This window comes from Mauremys reevesii, linkage group 4 (assembly GCF_016161935.1).
Source record: "Mauremys reevesii isolate NIE-2019 linkage group 4, ASM1616193v1, whole genome shotgun sequence".
In the NCBI taxonomy this organism is placed as follows: domain Eukaryota; kingdom Metazoa; phylum Chordata; order Testudines; family Geoemydidae; genus Mauremys; species Mauremys reevesii.
The window spans coordinates 43,672,160-43,686,236 of record NC_052626.1 but is presented as its reverse complement, the minus strand read 5'-3'; positions in this window follow the sequence as shown (position 1 = coordinate 43,686,236).

Genomic DNA, 14,077 nt, shown 5'->3' with positions numbered 1-14,077 from the left:
AAGCCTTCTAAAATGAGCAAAGAACAAACTAGCTTTGTGCCTTTATAATCTATTTTAAAAGACCTGAAAGTAAGATTTAGTTTTCTTTTTTGTTTTTTCATCTTAAATATCAGGAGTATTCTGTTCAATTTATTTCTCACCATTATACATTTACAGTGATGAGTGAGATATAAAACGTGTGTTTGGTTAGAATAAGGAGTTTTCTCTTTGCCAGTGTTTGAAACTCCTGCTTCAGCAGGCAAACATCCAACCCCCAGAGTAGTGCCAGTATGTGAATGCAGAGGTTAATATCTGCCCTTCTTAATTCCTGCCCACCATTATCTGATGCTTTCTATCAAGAAAGAAAAATTCTTGAGAAAATTCCCTTTCACAAATATTCCAGCTTGCTTTAAATATCATGTTTTTCCTGTCTTGTGAGGAGTTCTCATATGGTTCCACTTCATTGACATCTTTTCTGTACCAGATTGTTTTAAAACATGAGTATCAGCCTTGTTCTTTGATTTCACACCTAGTGTGAATGAGGCTAAACAATCAAATAAAATGAGAATCTGATTACATAATAATTTTGAAGGAACCACAGATGTCACAGGTAACTGCTATTTAGGCAAAATCATGACAATGTATATAACAGTTCATATAATCACACGTTTTACACAGCGATAACACTGAAAATCCAAATACATTATATGGTCACACTTTTACCTGTCTGCACTTAAAAAATTGATCTACCTAGCTATATTACTCAGGGCTGTGAAAAAATTAATGCCCTGTGCAATGTAATTAGATCAACCTAACCCCCATCTTCCATTGACCTAGTCACCACCTCTCAAGCAGGTGGATTTACTATAACAACTACTGCACTTGTAATGCAGACATACCCTTAGATTCCTGAAACAACTTGGTTGTGGTCTTCTGTCTTGTAACCAAAACAGGGTTGCATTAAGCCAGCTCATGGTGACTTGACTTAAGCTGGAATTTTCTGTTTGTGGCTATGTCCTGTGCTTTTTTGGTTTGGTTTTAAATTTCCAGCCATTATAGTTGTAAAGATAACTTTCAGAAAGTAAATCAGTACAGTGAGATCTACCTGAGTCTGCAACCAGTCAGGAACACCAGTTCAGAAAGACGTGAATTGCCATTGTTCATTTCAGCTCAAGCCTATCCGTGATCATTTTACTATCATTAACTATTTCACTCTTGATCAAAGCACTCAAGAAAGAACTGAACAATTATATTATGAAGATCTGTATACTTTATTGTGAATAGCCTCTCATTTTGTGTCTGTATGAAATTTTAGTTTGTACTGACTTCTCTATTGTTTTTTATGTAGCCTGTTGTACAACTAGGCAAATATCTAGATGAGTTGATGTACCCTCTGGAACACCTCTGTGTATCCCCGGGGTATGCATATCCCTGGTTGAGAATCACTGGATTAAGGTTTTAAATGTGTAAGGAAGGATTGGAGGATTTCCCTGCCACTGAGATATCTCTAATTGGAGTATTTGACTCTAGATTCTGTTAGAGGATTTATCCCAAAGCTCAAATGTGCTTCTTGAGAGCTTTCCTCCACCTCCAGCCCCCCACTATAATGGACCAGAATGCACCAAACATAAGGGGTATCTTTTCATAAGAATTTTTTTTATAAAATACCTTCTAAGAGCCTCATTCCAATTCTTCATTTTCAATACTACAGGTGGAACACTGTGCTGTACTATCTGTTTAATGAATTACTTTGCCAGTTGGTGTTTCCTCTTTCCTTGTTAAAGTTACGAGAAAGCATTTCTCTTTACATGGAAAAGCAAATTAATATATTCTCCCGTCTTTCACACTTCCTCTTGGACTAAGGGAGACATTCTTGTGGAAGTTCTTTGTTCAAATATTGGCAGCTCTCAGTGTCAAGCAAAAACTGGTCATTGGTTATCTAGTAGGCTGTGCCAAAAGACAGACGTGGCAAGGGTAGACAGATGTAGCAAGGGTCTTTATCCCTGGTAATAATAACCTTAAAAGTGCAGCCAAGAAAGAACAAAATACCATTTATGATGCAGTATCTAGACATTAATAACTTTTATAAGGCATGCAAGAAGATTCCCTTAAATCTCATGAGCCAGAACCAACCTAATATTCACCCTCTGCAGAGGGCTTTGAAGTGACAGCCCTCCAGACCACTACTCATAAATCGCCAAATGAATTTTTATGGCTGAATTAAAAACCACTTATGAATCTCAAAGTTTCAGATGGCCCATCGTTAATGGGAAGCATTACTTTAACTCATTGCTGTGAATCACTAACTGAATGACAAGTACATAATGCAACCAAAATATCCAAGTTGATACTAACATACTCTTATTAATAGCTGGTTAAGTATCCTCGCATTGCTTTTATATTATAGAACAAATACTACTATGTTGTAGTACAAATATGCAAGTAGAATGTACAGCATACACACTGCATCAGAATCTTCTTGTGATAAAATATTGCTCTTAATGGGCTTACCTGAACGCTGCTGGTAGCAGCACTGTGTAAGCCTAACAACTGCACAAAGTGTCACAGAGGGTCAGTGCTATAGTGTTTTGTCCAGAGACTTTTATTGCAAATTGTATCAATGTACTGGGCAATTTTACAACTGTGACCAATCCACTCATTTTAGAAATCCTTGCTCTCTGTAACCTCTCTGAGGAAATTAACTACACCTCTACCTCGATATAACGCTGTCCTTGGGATCCAAAAAATCTTACCGCGTTATAGGTGAAACCGTGTTATATTGAACTTGCTTTGATCCACCAGAGTGCACAGCCCTGCCCCCCCCCAGAGCACTGCTTTACCGCGTTATATCTATATCTTTTTGTATTTTTATTCCTCAGTCAAGATCAGTGTGTTAGAAGAATGAGCCAGAGAACATAACTCACTCCTCTCTCAGTGAGGGATCAGTGGATACAGTACATCCAAATACTTTCTTCTGTTAGAGTTGTATTAAACTTATGAATTTTATTCTGTGCACACTTCAAGGCAAAAGTTTGCCTTGTAGTTTTTCTTATAATATTTAGCAATATAATATAATTTCTTGACATTCTGGGTAAAATTAAATCAGCCCTTGCTTATAATATAGCAGATGGAATCAACAGAAGACTGACTGCTCAGCACTTTTGTAAGTCAAGCTACATATTTTAGGCACTCAAAGAAGATCTAGGCCTTGGCAAGTGAATCCAAGTTTTGTAGCTAGAGCCATCTCTAGATTCATATGTGATTGTTTTTATCAACAGTCTTACGCCACAATTTTGTGCAGATGGGCTTGTGACAAACTGCTGAGGTTCTCAGAATTGTGAGTTATTTACCCCTCTCTGCCTCAGCAAGTGAGAGTTTTGTTAGTGCTAAGCTGTGTGACACACCAGTGTGTCTGCCTTGCCAGAAAACTCTTCAGGACTCTGCCAGTCCAAACCTTGCCTTACAGGTAACATTCTGTGAACCCCAACTCCCAAGTTCCCCAGAGACATCTCCCTGCAGTGTCCAACCCCCTTGCTCAACATTCACAGAAGTTAAGTCCATTGCAACTTTAAAAATACAATACACAGCAGCCTAATAGCTTAACATGGTTTCCCTTCAAACAGTGCACTGAATTGGTTTAAGTAAAACAAGTTTATTTAACAAAAGGACATAGGATTAAGTGATACCAAGTATAAGGAATAAAGATAGGAAGGGTTACAAGTAAACCTACTAAAACTAGAAGTGTTTCTCAATACGTTTCTTTTCCAGAACGGCTGACCAGACTCTCTGACCAGGACCCCACATAGATTTTAAAGTGCTTCGTTCCTTTGTGTCTTCAGGTGAAGGATACCAAAATGGCTTTCTGTTTCTGCTTATATCACCCAAATTTCATTGACCCTGTTACAAGAGGGCAGGAAGGCTTCCTGCTGTTCTTCCCTTCTTGTTGACTTCCCATCCCCCTGATGATTCATATATAAATGGAGCTTCCATCGTTTTGATTCCATAATGCTTAATTTACATTGAAAACAGGTAGGCAGGTTTTCTCCCATACAGGAAGGAAGGTAGCTGTTTCTTCCTGTGTTTGGTCACAGACTTTAAAACATAATATAAGAGAGTATTTAAATTCCTCAGACATTTCACACTTAATCAACAGTGTGACACAGGCTTTCATGGAATACTTCACTTGATACACTCTTATAATGCAGTACTATTGTGTGCAATCAGTTGATTCAGTTACTTATCATTTGAGGTTCAGACCCCCTGTCTTTATAGCCCAGTAAATCTTTTAAATGTATTTTTTGAAAAGTAACCCCAGACCATGCTTCTCTCTCTTGCTGGGGAGTAGACACCATGCTGTCTTCCCAAAGTTCATTAACTCTGCTTCAAAAGGCAGGAAGTTTCCTGGAGGGTACAGTCTCCATCCTCATCCAGATTAAATATTTGTTTTTCCCCATATGCTCTCACTCCCCATTAGTACCTGGCCCGAGCCGAGGAAGCTAATGATCCAACCAGCAGACCAAATTCGGTGATGAATCCTGGTCCCATGCACTGGAGGCATGTTGCACGTACATTAAGAGGATGGCTTTGTTTACCTTGCATGTAAATGTGCTTTTCTTTGTCTTTGGTCACACCTTGCCTAATTTACATCAAAGACAAATTCAAGCAGGTGGAACCACATTCCTTTGCCTGGAATAGGCATTTTAAGAACACATTTGCAACATACATCTGTGAAGTTCTTTGTGGGTTTACCATATATTCATCACACAATGATTTTTGAGACCAGCTGTTACCAGTTTGTATATATGATAACTTAAATTATTTTTAAATACAGATTATGACAACAGTGTGTTAGGTGTAGTGAGTATGTCAGGCCTGACAAGTGTTGGTGACCCAGAGTCAGGGGCGTGAACTACAAAATTTGGATCTTGATTTGGATTTTGAACACCTCCAAAATTCCCCCTTCTCCATGTAAAACATTAAAATAACAAAACCATTTAGATTCAATCAAACAGATCTGAAGAAGCCAAGAAAGTCAATATTAAAGATCAATAGTTACATCATTTTATGGCCATTTCATCAGACTGTAGAGAAATTAAAATTGAAAGCCTACTGCTCCCAGAATGATAAGCTGATTGTAGAGTATTGGCAGAGTTATAAATCTGCTCTGGATGCACTGCTCTGGCAATGATACATTTCCTTCTTCTTTAGTAAGCTATATAAATATATCAGTTTATTTACAAGCGTGTTGCCTCATCCGTCAAGATTGCACTGAACAGACTGCATTTAGTAGGTAAGGAAAAATTATTCCAACTCCAGATCTGTGTTATGTACTGTAAATGCTTTCACCCACTGTTACCACTTCCCTAAGACAAGTTCAGCCACGTTCTTGACATGTGAGTAATAAAATAGCACCAAGAGATTCAAAAGAAAGCTAGACAGTTATGTATCTTTATTAGCTGATTTAAGATTAAATTATCTTTAGTTAAATCGATTCCAGTAAAACTCAAATCCCAACACAGCAGACCCAAAATTATTTTTTTAAGAAAGAGGTGTTTTACTTGAAGAAAAAATGTCCCCAAAAAATGCAGTCTATCTACAGTAATACTAGCATCTGTTGCATCATTAGAAATAAGATACCTTGAAACTGTGTGGTTCACATTAAAAAGTCACTTAATTACCACACAAGAGTATGCAAGATATTTCAGTATTTCCCTAAATTTAGTAAAAAATAACTAGTGTTAGATACAATTGTAGTAACTGTTGGTAGATAGTAATGGCTGCCATTCTAAATAACTGTTTTGCTAAAACAGGAGGGGGATCGGGACGGAAATCAAACTCTCAAGAGTGATAACTTACTAGTTTTATAAAGCACTTTCCCTCCAGACTGAAAGGATCGCAAAAGGATTTGAAAAATTGGAGACCAAACTCAGGATTTGCCACAAGCCCCACAACACACTGCCCCAGGAGCACCCTAGAAATTTTATTCTTTCCCTGGTCCATGGTGGGTGTACCCTACACCAGGTCTATACCTGGCACAGCTTATGTCCTTCTGAGCTAAAGCTCCACCCACTCCTGCCACCTGTGCAGGAGGAGGATTAGCAGCAATCGAAAGACTTTTCCCCCTCCTCGCTGGGATGTTGGTAGCTGGAAGAGGGGAGTAAGGTGCACGTGTTGAAGACATCTACTTTTGCCCCAGTTTTACAACCTCAAAAATGTGTTTATGCCACAAAATGGCATTTTTACGTGCAGATTACGTAGTCATTGTATAAGTCCAATGGAAAGAAACTCCAAAGGGGAAATAACTCTACTGGTGACAAGGGAAAGGCGCTGCCATAAAGAGCTTTATTTGCATAGGCTAACTACCCACAATCCTCCAGCGACACTTGAGAAGTCACTATAAATATACATGAACTTGGATTTTGGGACGGTGGTAATGGGCTCCCAGAGAAGGAAGAGCACTCTTACCTTGTAGCAAAGAGTTCATTTGCAAGTAGCTAGGACTCTGTGAAAGGGTCTTAAATGTTCTTGGCTCTCCTCCTATGGTGAATTTTTTGCAAGTTATCATGGAGGACTTGTTGGCACATCTCTAAAGTGAAGTGACTTTTTCCCCATGGAATTTCCACATATGTGTATTATAAATATTACACACACACATATTTTATATATATATATATATAAAACTTACAAGTTTTGCAAGCTGAATAGCTTATTTTTTTTCTTTATGACTTTCTTTATGTAGTGTGTGTGTGTATATATATATATATATATATATATATATATACACACACACACACTACATAAAGAAAGTCATAAAGAAAAAAAATAAGCTATTCAGCTTGCAAAACTTGTAAGTTTCTTGATGTGGAAACTTCCTGAACCCAGACAACCTTAGCCTACAAGCTACCTGAACCAGACCAGATTTAATGGAACTTTACAAGCTTAAATTTCTTATAATGCTCTCTCTAACTCTTCTTTTTGAGGAAATGATGTGAGCCTTCTTCACAACATGCTCTCAAAAAATAGAGTAAAATAATGCCAAATATTTTTCTCTAATGCAGGTATTCTCAACCTTTTTCTTTCTGAGATCCCCCTAACATGTTATAAAAACTCCACAGCCCACCTGTGCTACAACTTTTTTCTGCATATAAAAGCCAGATCCGGCATTAGGGAGTAGCAAGCAGGGCTGTTGCCCAGGGCCCCACACCACAGGGGGCCCTGCAAAGCGCAATTGCTCAGGCTTCGACTTCAGCCCCAGATGTCAGGGTTCAGGGTCCCGGGCTTCAGCCCCGCATGACGGGGCTTCAGCTTTCTTCCCCAGTGAGTCTAACACTGGCTCTGCTTGGCAGACCCCCTGAAACCTGTTAACAGCCCCTCAGGGGGCCCCAGGCCCCTGGTTGAGAACCACTGCTCTAATGTATCTTGTGAGGAGTCTTGACTCCCTCTGGACTTTTTCTCCTTGGAGGACAGGATCTAGTCCTACATGTGTTTAAGATTTTTGGCATGGTCAAAAAATGGAAAAGATATTTCATGACAAGTTTGTCTCCTTCCAATTGAAAAATTTTGAAATTCAGAATTTCTCTACCAGCTTTCTAGCTGATGGGAAAAATGGGACAAGTTTTCACATACACACAACTCTGCAAAAAAATTGTCTGTTTTGGGAGAATCATTTTGAATTTTTGGACTAACTCTATTCTTTAACCTTTTTCCCCCCAGTACATATCACATTTGTTATTTTATTTTCATTATTTGACCTAGCATCTTGGGGAGCTGTAGCCACTTTATAATATTTCCTTCTAGGCTAAAACAAATCCTGCATAAGCACATCTACCTTTGCAGACCATTACTATACAGTACTCCAGTGGACTCCACTACATGTAGTGCATTGATCTAAAATTATAAATAAACTAGTTAGAACTTCTGTTCTTCTAACAGCTAGCAAGGCATAGTAAAGGAATATAGGATATTATATCCACTAGCAGGGGCGGCTCTAGGCACCAGCGGGCCAAGCGCCCGCTTGGGGCGGCATCCTGGGCAGGGCGGCATTTGGCTCCGGTGGAGCTCCCGCCGGCATGCCTGCGGCAGGTCCACCGGAGCCCGGGACGAGCGGACCTGCCGCAGTCATGCCTGCGGCGGGTCCCGTCTTCCCGCGGCTCCGGTTGAGCTCCCGCAGGCATGACTGCGGCAGGTCCGCTCGTCCCGGGCTCCGGTGGACCTGCCGCAGGCATTCCGGCGGGAGCTCCACCGGAGCCAAATGCCGCCCTCCCCAGGAAGCCGGAGCCGCGGGAAGAGGGGACCCGCCGCGGGACTGGGGAAGGGCGGCGCAGCGCTCCGCGCTGCTTGGGGCAGCCTACTTTGTAGAGCCGCCCCTGTCCACTAGGCTTTATCACAGATCCTTTTGATCCTTTATAAGTACACCGCTACCCCAATATAACACAACCCAATATAACACAAATTCGGACATAACACGGTAAAGCAGCACTCCGGGGGGTGGGGCTACGCAGTTGGGTGGATCAAAGCAAGTTTGATATAACACGGTTTCACCTGTAACGCGGTAAGATATCCCGAGGACAGCATTATATCAAGGTAGAGGTGTATATTGAGGGGCAACAATATTACATTCTCTTTATATTTGGTTCTACAAATTAATTAAATTAAAAAGATTACAATTTACATTCTGTTACTCTTTTGGATTGCTGCAATGTTTGTAGACATTGGAGTCCAGTGGAGCTCTGCATTATTCCATTCTGTTTTAAGGTGCTTTAGTGTAAGGTATTATAAGCATGTTTTAACTGTTTTAAATCTATTAAATATGCATGATTTGGTGAAGACATGATCTTATATTTATAAAACCTTTTGTCATAGTTCCGGGGCTAGCTGCACTTCTGTCCCCTATCTGGTCTTTCTGAGCACACTCCCTCAGGCTTGCCTTAGGCTGCCTTAGAGTGGAATTTCTCTCACAGGGGCTTGTCTGCCTTGCATTGCAATGCAGACTACAGGAGTGTGAATTGCAGAGTGCTCCAAAGCAGTGCACTCTAACTGGTCCATGTGGATGCTGCTGGTGCAAATTAAAGGTATCTAGTTTGTGTTAACTTAGTCCTCTTTCAGACAGGACAGGACAACATTAGTAGAAACTAAGTACCTTTAGTTTGCACCAGCAGTGTCCACATGAGGTAATTAGAGCGTAACGCTTTGGTGCACTCTGCAGTTCACACCCTTGTAGTCTGTACTGCAGTGCACTGTAGACATAGCCTTAGACCAGGACCTGGGCTATAGTACCCTCTGTGTGAACAGTCATTACCCTGTAGGTTCAGCTGGATTCAGTCACCCACCATTCTGCCCTGCAGGAGCCCATGACCAATGAGAGGCACCAACAACCCTCTTAAAACAAGAGTACATTTATTTAGCAGTAGGAATAAATCATTAGAGAAAAAGGATTGTAAAACAAAGTGTTTGCACATATCTTTATCATACCTATACTCCTACCATCCCATAATGGCACCCTAGGTCTGCCTAGCTCTTCAGACACCCACTGGAGTTCCTGTGTCTGAGTCTTGCTTCAGTCTGGTTCCCCTTGCACCATTGAGAGTGTGCCTTTTTTAAACCCTGCTAGACCTCTTTGGCCTATTGGTGGGCTTTGATCCTTCGGGTCAAACCAGTTCTGTAGGTTCAGCAGGAGATAGAGCCAGATTCATAAAAGCCAAGGCTTCTGCCATTGTCCCTTAATAACTTAAGTGTATCCATCTTCCCTAGCTGTTATCACTCAAGAAAGAGATCTTGGAGTCATTGTGAATAGTTCTCTGAAAACATCTACTCAATGTTCAGTGGCAGTCAAAAAAGCGAACAGAATGTTGGGCATCATTAAGAAAGGGATAAAGAATAAGACAGAAAATATCATATTTCCTCTATACAAATCCATGGTATGCCTGAATACTGCATGCAGATCTGGTTGCGCCATCTAAAAAAAGATATATTGGAATTGAAAAAGGTTCAGAAAAGGGCAACAAAAATGATTAGGGGTATGGAATGGCTTCCGTATGAGGAGAGATTAATAAGACTGGGACTTTTCAGTTTGGAAAAGAGACGATTAAGGGAGAATATGATAGAGGTCTATAAAATCGTGACTGGTGTGAAGAAAGAAAATAAGGGAGTGCTATTTACTCCCTCTCAAAATACAAGGACTAGGGGTCACCAAATGAAATTAATAGGCAGCAGGTTTAAAACAAACAAAAGGAAGTATTTCTTCACACAATCCACAGTCAACCTGTGCAACTCTTTGCCAGAGGATGTTGTGAAGACCAAAACTATAACAGGGTTCAAAAAAGAACTAGATAAATTCATGGAGGATAGGTCCATCAATGGCTATTAGCCAGGATGGGCAGGGATGGCGTTCCCTCTGGGACACCTAGCATTGGCCATTGTTGGAAGACAGGATACTGGGCTAGATGGACATTTGATCTGTTCCAGTATGGGCATTAGAATCATAGAATATTAGGGATGGAAGAGACCTCAGGAGGTCATCTAATCCAATCCCCTGCTCAAAGCAGGACCAACACCAACTAAATCATCCCAGCAAGGGCTTTGTCAAGCCAGGCCTTAAAAACCTCTAAGGATGGAGATTCCACCACCTCCCTAGGTAACCCATTCCAGTGCTTCACCACCCTCCTAGTGAAATAGTGTTTCCTAATATTCAACCTAGACCTCCTCCACTGCATCTTGAGACCATTGCTTCTCGTTCTGTCATCTGCCACCACTGAGAACAGCCTAGCTCCATCCTCTTTAGAACTCCCCTTCAGGTAGTTAAAGGCTGCTATCAAATCCCCCCTCACTCTTCTCTTCTGCAGACTAAATAACCCCAGTTCCCTCAGCCTCTCCTCATAAGTCATGTGCCCCAGCCCCCTAATCATTTTGTTGCCCTCTGCTGGACTCCTTCCAATTTTTCCACATCCCTTCTGAAGTGGGGGGACCAAAACTGGATGCAATACTCCAGGTGTGGCCTCACCAGTGTCAAATACAGGGGAATAATCACTTCCCTCAATCGCTGGCAATGCTCCTACTAATACAGCCCAATATGACATTGGCCTTCTTGGCAATGAGGGCATACTGCTGACTCATATCCAGTTTCTCATCCACTGTAATCCCCAGGTCCTTTTCTGCAGAACTGCTGCTTAGCCAGTTGGTCCCTAGCCTGTAGCGGTGCATGGGATTCTTCTGTCCTAAGTGCAGGACTCTGCACTTATCCTTGTTGAACCTCATCAGATTTCTTTTGGCCCAATCCTCCAATTTGTCTAGGTCACTCTGGACCCTATCCCTACCCTCCAGTCTATCTACCTCTCCCCCCAGTTTAGTGTCATCTGCAAACTTGCTGAGGGTGCAATTAATCCCATTATCCAGATCATTAATAAAGATGTTGAACAAAACCAGCCCCAGGACCGACCCCTGTGGCACTTCACTTGATACCAGCTGTCAACTAGACATCGAGCCATTGATCACTACCCATTGAACCTGACAATCTAGCCAGCTTTCTATCCACCTTATAGTCCATTCATCCAATCCATACTTTTTTAACTTGCTGGCAAGAACACTGTGGAAGACCATATCAAAAGCTTTGCTAAAGTCAAGATACATTACATCCACCACTTTCCCCATATCCACGGAGCCAGTTATCTCATCATAGAAGGCAATCAGGTTGGTCAGGCATGACTTGCCCTTGGTGAATCCATGTTGACTGATCCTGATCACCTTCCTCTCCTCCAAATACTTCAAAATGGATTCCTTGAGGACCTGCTCCATGATTTTGCAGGGAACTGAAGAGAGGCTGACCAGTCTGTAGTTCCCCGGGTTTTCTTTCTTCCCTTTTTATAAATATGGGAACTATATTTGCCTTTTTCCAATCATCCCCCGATTGCCACAAATTTTCAAAAATAATGGCCAATGGCTCTGCAATCACATCAGTCAACTCCCTCAGCACCCTTGGATGCATTAGATCTGGGCCCATGGACTTGTGCAGATCCAGCTTTTCTAAATGGTCCTTAACCTGTTCTTTCACTACTGAGGGCTGCTCACCTCCTCCCCATACTATGTTGCCCAGTGCAGCAGTCTTGGAGCTGACCATTCTTATGTTCTCCTTCCTAGCTGTATTCCAGATCCAGGCACACCCTAGGCCTTGTCTTCACTGTAAAAGGGGTGTATTCTTATCTCCAGTTAGCTAATTTGAGTTAACACCTTCTTTATTTTATTTTTGTGGTGAAGACAAGGCCTTAATGAGAAATACTTAAACCAAGGTATTTCATACTGAAAACACCAACTCAATAACCAAGCATCAATAAATTACAAGGCAATCTATATTGATCAAACCTTTCATCCTGATAGATTACAAAGTTCTTTACAAGATTTGCTGAAACTCAGTAAGTTCAGGTCTACATTCACTAAGTTCAGCGCTACAAAGTAGTGTTTTGTGGGAAACGTTTGTTCAAACCAAAAAAAATTAACAGAAAATATTTAGTAGTGTTAATCAGTGGTTGAGGGGGAGGGAGGAATAAGCCATTATAAGCTTGCTTCTCCTTCCCTCTCCCCCACCCAAATCAAAGACCAATAAATTGTAATTGCTTATTTCAAACATGCATCTGGTTGTTTGGCAAACAAGAGTGCTGACTCAGTTGTTCTAAGAGAATATATAAAAACACAATTTTGTTTTACCTGTTTCATATTCTTGTGTTTTATATTTTCTCTGCACCACTGAGCCCCTTGCATCTTAAACAGCAGTCATACAGACTTGCTTTTAGTTCTGTTTTCCTTTCCAAATATCAAATGCCAACACTTTATAGGTTCAAAACACTGTACAATCAGTGACCAGTTAACCTCAAACATCTCTGGGAGGTGGGAAGTCTCAGCCTCACTTTACAAGTGAGAGCACTGACTTACTCAATGCCACACAGTGAGACTCAGTGACCGAGTCAGGAAAAGAGCTCAATTTTCAGACACCCAGCATGGTTCAGTACTCCAGGCTATGCTGTTTTGGTCTAAAGGCTCACCTACAGAAGGGAGTGGTACCAATTTTAAACATCACTGGAGTTTCTAAAAATTATAGATGATAATTTTCTAGCACAAGGTAATACGTTGGACCTCATTATGTCAGATAAAGATAAATTAATCACTGGGGCTGGAAGTTGGTGGTTACCTAGGGACCAGTGGTTATGACCCAATTGCATTCAGTATGGGCAAAGAGAGGACAGTCCCAACCAGTAATATATAATACATGGTCCTTTGAACAAAACTGACTGGGATGAAAAATCCAGATAGCGAAGTGTGAATGAAAATTGGGAGTTCTTTAAAGACAAGTTTATTAGGTGGTTAAAGATCAACGATCCCTTCTGAAATGGTAATCACACAGCCCCATTGAAGCTGGAGCACCCCCTATTAACATCAGCGTCAATCAGGCACAATTTAGCCCTGGAGGAATTAACTCAGCCAATTTAGTAGCGACTCTGAGATCTTCTTTATTCGGGTTATCCAGAAGACATGCTGCTTCAGCATTTTGAAATAGAGGTTCCTTTTCTGAGTGCCTGACTCAGAATTCAGCTAGGAAAATTACTGCTGCTTTATCATTTCCTTCTTCAAAGCCTTTCCTAGTAGAGACAAGTTCCCTCTTCCTCCCCTATGTTCCAGAGCTTAAACCTAAGGAGGACATACGGGATGGGGGTGGAGGGGTTGTTTGTTTTAGTTTGTAAGAGAATATAGCCTTTCCTTCCAAAGCAGCTTCTAGAATTCTGTGTATCATAAATGCTTCAATTGTAAGTGTAATTGTTATACCTGCATCCTCTACAGAAACCTTAGCTGCAGCCTTTCCAGATGTTCTTTTGATATTTACATAACTATGCAAAGAAACCAGAGTAAAAAGAATTTCACTAATGCCCTAACCCTGCAATTAGCTTTGGATGGGTGTAACAGGGTAGCTGGCCCATTAAGTGAACTGGGCTCTGCTTTCCTGTTCTAGACAAGGGCAGGACCGACTCTACCATTTTTGCCACCCCAAGCAAAAAACAAAAAGCCGCTCAGACTGTGCCGCCCCAAGAATGGACAGAATGTCGCCCCTTAGCAT